This window comes from Fukomys damarensis, unplaced genomic scaffold, assembly GCF_012274545.1.
Source record: "Fukomys damarensis isolate Sample0158 unplaced genomic scaffold, DMR_v1.0_HiC HiC_scaffold_4, whole genome shotgun sequence".
Lineage (NCBI taxonomy): Eukaryota > Metazoa > Chordata > Mammalia > Rodentia > Bathyergidae > Fukomys > Fukomys damarensis.
The window spans coordinates 46,963,848-46,970,723 of NW_022900916.1; the positions used below are offsets into that span (position 1 = coordinate 46,963,848).

Below are 6,876 nucleotides of genomic sequence, written 5' to 3' on the forward strand. Positions count from 1 at the left end.
CTTATATTATGAGGTAACATGACACAGAGGTATGTACACTATTTGAAAGACTATGATTCAACAGATAAATGGACCAATGGAATATAAGAATTCTCAAATCCACACATAGAACGATCACTTGAATTTTAACAAAGGCTTTGGCAGTGGGAAAATGGTATTATTTTTCCATGCCAACATTGGAGTCTGGGACTGTGACCTAAGAGATCAGTATGACATCCGGTCATGTCTGGATTCAGAACACAGGATGCAGAGAGCACTTCAGGATGTCTCAACCCCAAGGGAAGGCAACACATCAAAGCAGGTCCCTTGAACTTCTTACAGGATCATGTTCTCCAGGACATTCCTATATTGAGCCAACAAAGATTTGGTACTTTCTGTGACCAGGATATGAAAGGCTGCACCAAACCAGCCATCTCAAATTGCACACAGTGTTCATCCAACATCCAAAAAATCTTAAGTCTAAATTTATTGGACTTGGCTGATGGATCACTGTCAGCAAACCTACCTCGAGTTAGAAAGAGAGGCTGAAGGAAGGAAAAATGCCCCAAATTTTTCACAAACCAATCCTCAGTTCTGCTGGATCAATTGACCACCTGCGTATGAAAATTAATATTGACATACTAGTCACAATTAAAATATTCCATGAAAATAAATGTTCTTATCTAAATTTTCTTAATTACAGAAATTAATGAATGTAATAATGCAGAGTAATATTTCTTATTATGAAAGCATTATATATTCGTTTTAGAAAATTTATTTCATTATATTTAACAAGCATAAAAATACTTTTTATTCTTAATTATTTAGTTGAGTAAAAGTACAAGCTGATTTTTAAAGTAGAATGAATTAAACCACAGCTAATGATGACAGGAAAATATTTAGTGTTGGTGATTTTATGACAAATATCTGATACTGGGCATATTAGTTTACTAATGTTGCCCATTTAGAAATATGAGTGGAAACATTTAATATTAGTATTAAGATACAGTTTACAATGACTAAATTTTCTTAGCAAAGGAAATAGCCACTCTAGTGTAGCTTTAGTTTATTTACCATTGTATGTTAGTGATTATTCTGACTTCCCATGTCTATTTTTCTGAACCTATTTTATTTCATTTACAAGAATCTTTTCTAAATTTCCAGCTTCTGCTACAAATTTTTTAAAATGTAAATATTTTAAAAAATGTAAATACTTCAGAATTCTGTAAAGACATTTTAAGAAAAATATTGGTGTGAAAAAAGTAAGCATCAAATATTTACCAAAACCTTAACAAATGGTCATTAACCCTTTAACAAGTATGCATATAATCTGTATACTTTTCTATACGTATAAATAAAAAATATCTGTACATAATTATTCCAGTGATTCTAATTAAATAATTTTTCTTCTCTAAATTCTCTCCTAGATTACATAATTAATGTCTGTAATAATGCAAAGTAATATTTCCTGATTATGAAAGCATTATACATTCATTGTAGAAAATTAACACTTTAAGTTTATTCCCTGATTACTTTATTATGGTAGCAACAGGAAACTAATTCACAGGTTGATTCTGACTTTCTGTTTTACTGGAGTCAGTTTTTGTAGTCTGTGTCTTTCTAAGAAGTTCATTCATTTCCTCTGGATTCAGTTAGTTAGAATATAATGGATCATGTAACTCTGTATAATCACTATTATTTGTTTAATATCAATATTAATATTTCCCCTTTTTCATTTATGATTTTTATAATTTGAAAGTTTTGCTCTTCCTAGGCCAATTAGCTTAAAATTTGTCAGTGTTTTGATCTTTCATTGATTTTCTCCAATTCTCATTATTTCTTTTCTAACACTTTTTTTGGATTTAATGTTTTATTTCTTACTATTTTTATTATATTTAATTTTAATTTATTCTTGCATTTTGCTGTGCTTGGAATCAAGCCCAAGGTTTTGTACATGCTAGTAAGTATTCTATCACTAAGCTACATTCTCAAACTTCTTTCTGGTTTTTAAAGTAAAATATATTTTCCACATGAAATACTTTTAAAGATATATTTTATGTATGGTTCTTTCATTTTCATTCCATCTTATTCCAATATCTGATTTGTGATTTATTATTGTCTCACTGGTCACTTGGGACTATGTCTATTTTTCACATATTCATAGAAAAATCTTCTTAATATCTTAGGTGAAATGTTAACTATTTGAGAAGTTTTACCCGATCTATCTAGATCAGGTTAATGGAACCCTGGTTATTCTGTCATAACAATTTTGTGTTTCCTTCATAAAATCCACCCAACTGTTGACTATATATAACTATTGATTATTTTAGTAGATCTGCTGTTTAACAAAAATACCACTTACCGGATGACTAAAACAATACAAGTTTACTTTTTCAAAGTCGTTGATGCTAGAAGTCCTAGATAAAGAAATGGGCAGTGTTGGTTCTTTCTGAGAACCTTAAAGAAGGAACTGTTCCAATTCTCTTTCCTTGTTTTCTAGACAGATATAGTCTTCCTGTGTCCTCACATCATTTTCCCTGTGTGGAAATCTCATTTTCCCTTGAAGGTACCAGCCATGAGAAGGTAGAACCCACCTTAATGATTTTATTTCAACTTAACTAAGTTTTTAAAGACGCTGTCCCCAAATACGGTCACATTCTGAGATATTTCTAGGACTTCAATATGTGAATTTTGTGAGGGGGTTAGAAGACACAACTCAGCTATAATGTTTAGTTCTGTCTCTACCATGAAATCATAAGATCTATACATACCATTGCTATCAAAATCAATGCTGTGTTGAGGTCATAGCACTTTAGGAAATCTTGAAAAATATTTGACATAAATGAACATTTTCCAATTTAAGTATTCTCTTGAAGACAGACCCACATAAGTGATTAAGAGATAATTACAAGTACTCTGCTGGGAAATTCATGTGTAAAACATTAGAGATTTTCATTAATATATAGGAATTTATCAGAGGAGAAATCCTGGAAGTCACTTTTGCCTGCCAAAGTTTAATGGTGACCCTTGTTATCAGTGTCTATGACTTAGTTCCCTAATTAGCTTAACCTTGAAAATGGCTGCATGAAGTTGTTATTATAACTTTTTAATAATTATATTATTTAATTGGTTTTGTTTTTCACTTCTATTATAGTTACAACCCTTTTATTTTCTATTTTAAGAAGCAAATCTCAGGAAAACTAGACTAATTCCAAATAGTCTTGTGGCAAAGCAGTTATAAATGGAAACTCTGGAGTTGATCTGTCTGGATTCAAACACCTGGGCCGTTGCATGCTGGTTGTATTATTGGAAGCAACTTTTTAAATCTCTATGTGACTTATGTCTACTGGAGAAATGAGAAAAATAATAACATAGCTGTGAGAATTCAGGGTTTAAGGGAATCAGAAGTATGCTCCAGCAAAACAGACACTAGGAATGTCAATTACAGAGTTTGTAGGGTAAGTAGGAGAGGTAGGGGACAGGTAAGGAGAAAAGAAAAAATAAGAAAAAAAAAAAAAAAGAATGTGTGCTCCTTGTTGTGATGGTAAAGAAGATGAAACCATCAGAAAAGTCACAGGAGAGATTCATGGAAACAAGATCATTACACTGACAGGTCCTAGAGACAGGTGACACAGCACACCATGCAGGGCCACCTGAGAAGCACCAGCATCAACCAAGAGGCAGAAGGTGTAGCAACAATGAGGAGGGGGCATCTGGGCTATGGCTTTCATCAGATTTAGCAAGAGAGTCCCAGCAACATACAGTAAACATTTTATTACTGAATAATATGAATCGTTCTAGTGCTTTCAAAACTGTAAAAGTGGACTCGAGTTGCCTGGTAGCTGCTCTGGGGATTACCAACTCAGAGGAATGCTATCTCCTGAAGTGTACAGGCTGGAAGAAGATAGTATGCTTCAGGATTGCTTAGTTTCCATCAAAAGCGTGCGCGCTGTTGAGCTCTTTGTTATCTCTAAGAATTTGGTAGTCTGAAAGGGACTAATCTTTCCTCGGACAGAAATTTATGATGCGTATATATTGGATATGTATTATATGTATACATTTGCAGATAAACTCATAATGATATATGATGGAATACACCCTGTAAAAAAGAGAAAATGTTAAAATACAAGTAACACATGGGGCCAGGGATTTACCTCAGTGGCATCACGCCTGCCTCAAAAGCACAAGGTCCTGAGTTTGATCCCTAGAAACCAAAAGAAGAAAGAAAAAATATATAAGTATTACAAAAGCAATTATATGATATAATGCTTGATTCTTTCATATATCTGGAAAACATCATTGTATTTCAATTACTCTCAGGACATTACTACCCAATGTTAAACAATAAAAGTAGATATATCACTTTAAATTGCCTAATACTAACATTAAGAGAGAAGGAATGAACAAGTAAACATTGTGAAACTACATTTTATTTATCAAACTATATCCAAAGTATTTTAATATCATCAAGTTTAAAAAGCATTAATATGATATTTTATATCCCTTTTCCAATTTAAACATTTCAATAGCCAAAGTGATCAGGGGCTATTATACAAGACAGTCCATTTCTAAGGATTTGTATGATACCCTTTAGAAGCTGTCTTTCCCCTAGATCTTCTTGAATTTTTTTTCCAAAAAAATCTGTCTACATGGTCCTTCTTCATGCTTTACAAGGTTCTTGGAGCTGTGATTGAGAGGAAAAAAATAGCTTTCTGATAGAGCAGGCAAGACATTCTGAAAGGACTTTCATTGGTCCATTACAGATTACTCGTCTATGATGAAACAATTACTTTGAGGGGCAACTGAAAAACTCATTCCTTGCTGTTTGGCATGTAAATTGTGGTATTTTTTATTGAAGCTGAACTCATGTTTCACTTATATTCAAGAAATTTGATTTCCAACGAAATGTTTCCCAAAAGACAGGGACAAATATACTGGTAGGAGGGCTATTAATAATGTCCTTATAAAAAATAATGGTCTTACGACGCTAAATTTTATGTCACATCAGAGTGGCTCTAGTGCCTACTATTGTAGTCAAACAATCTACCTGTTGCTGTGAAAAAAGCAGTTTTCAATGTGTTTAATATCTATAATCAGTTGAATTTAAGTAAAAGGATTAACCTTGATAACTGGGCAGTAATTCAAACAATAAGTAAAAGACCTTAAAAATAAAAATTGAGGTTTCCTAATGCAGAGAATTCAATCTCAATTTTTTACTTATCAGTCTTTCCTAATTTTTCAGGCTACTTCTCTGACCAGTAGATTTCAAATTTGTCAGCCCCACAAATTGTGAGTACTAATTCTTGAAAATTGCAAATGCACACACATACACACATACACAAACAAACATACTTAACACCATTGGTTCCATTTCTCAGGAAAACTCTAATTCTAAAGTAAGCTGCTAACTAAATAATCTGTTACATTAAAACCGTGGAAATCAATAAGTGCTGTAAAAGACTGAACTAATGCTAGTACAATAATTTCACAAACACGATGTATGAAAGCAATAAGCTAAAAACCTAGATAGCTAAATTAGGTAGAAATTTTATAGGCAGTCACACAGAGCTGGGCCCTTTAGGGAGTTAGTACAAAAGATAAAAACACATCAAAAGTGTGACTAGAGGCACTTCTAAAAAAGAGTACATCACAATGTCCAGATTTATACAGTTCCCTATGATAAAAGAAAATTTGAGATTATTGTTAATACCACTTTAAGGTTTTCCCATATAAATAAATCATTATCTCATTAGCAGTGGGCCACACTTTCCCACCTACTAAGACTAATACTAAGACCACTAAGACTAAAACTAAAGACAAGACTAAGGCTATAATGCTGTCATCATATGCCCTTGCTAGTATTGGATCAATATTAGACAAGCAGCTACATATGTAATCTTATTGGTTGATTATAGTTTTGAAACATGTTTTACCCACTACTTATGAATTTGCTCTATTTTCTTCTCAGAGAACTGGGCTCATTGGCAATTTATTCAGGACCTCTCCTGTCTCTTAAGAGCTATTCCTATTTCCCATTCTTATTCCCCAATAAATTTTCCTACTCTTAACCTCTGTTTCTTAAAATTCATTCTTTAACTTCAGGGAACATGCACTCAGCATATCTGACACCTAATAGGCTGAAAGTTTCATATTTTCCCCTGTATCATCAAGACAGAAAAACACTAATTTCTCTGTGCTTTGACTTTTGCAAATTTCTAAAGATCTAAGAAAAATACTGTAGTTTATTAAACCAGGACATTGGTTTTCTCTGAAGTGAAGCAGCACAGACTGGGCCCTCAAAGTTGGTCCTATTCTACTACTTGATCTTGAATGATTTTTACAGTGATGAATTCACTTTTCGATATTGATTGAATTGAAGCCGTATAATTGGCTCTTTCTGTCTCTATCTCTGTTGGGCGCATTGGTGTAGTTATGATATTGTAGTATGAATGTGAGTTTCCCTGATGCCTAATAAAGTTGTGTAATACACACACAAAAAAAACTATTGTTGTATTTCTGCAGATCTGGGAATTTGAGAATAAATTGTGCTGAAAACAGGGCTTTGGACTAAATGCAAGACTTTGTAAGAGAATTTACAATTACAAGATAGTAAGAACTCCAGAAAGTTATTTATTGGTGTGCTTTTACATTTCAAGGCAGAATAAGGCCCAAGGTCTTAGAGATAAGTTTAGATCCTAAAATCCCCCAAACCAAGAGTTCATCTTCCTTTGTGGACAGATTTATTTGCATAATAAAAGATTAGAGTGTATAACTCAGGCCCAGTGGCTCTGGCCTGTGATTTAAACTATTAGAAAACTAAGGTAGGAGAATCACAAGTTCCATGCTGTCCTAGGAAATTTAGGAAGATACTGTCAAAAAAAAAAAAAAAAAAAAAAA

General features: G+C 32.9%; 2 long non-coding RNA genes across 2 annotated transcripts in view; one reads left to right on the plus strand and one right to left on the minus strand.

Moving 5' to 3' along the window:
• Nucleotides 1-348: 348 nt before the first annotated feature.
• LOC104860669 lies at nucleotides 349-4,668 on the minus strand. The gene is made up of 3 exons (XR_779760.1): nucleotides 4,567-4,668; nucleotides 4,134-4,183; nucleotides 349-593 (listed from the first exon to the last, which is right to left on the minus strand). It is a non-coding gene; the product is annotated as an uncharacterized LOC104860669 (long non-coding RNA).
• Nucleotides 4,669-4,829: 161 nt separating this feature from the next.
• Nucleotides 4,830-6,876, plus strand: part of LOC104860670 — an 11,040-nt gene continuing 8,993 nt past the window's right edge. Inside the window, exons 1-2 of the long non-coding RNA XR_779761.1 lie at nucleotides 4,830-4,916; nucleotides 5,222-5,268. This is a non-coding gene — a long non-coding RNA (uncharacterized LOC104860670). The remainder of the gene's footprint in view (nucleotides 4,917-5,221; nucleotides 5,269-6,876) is intronic.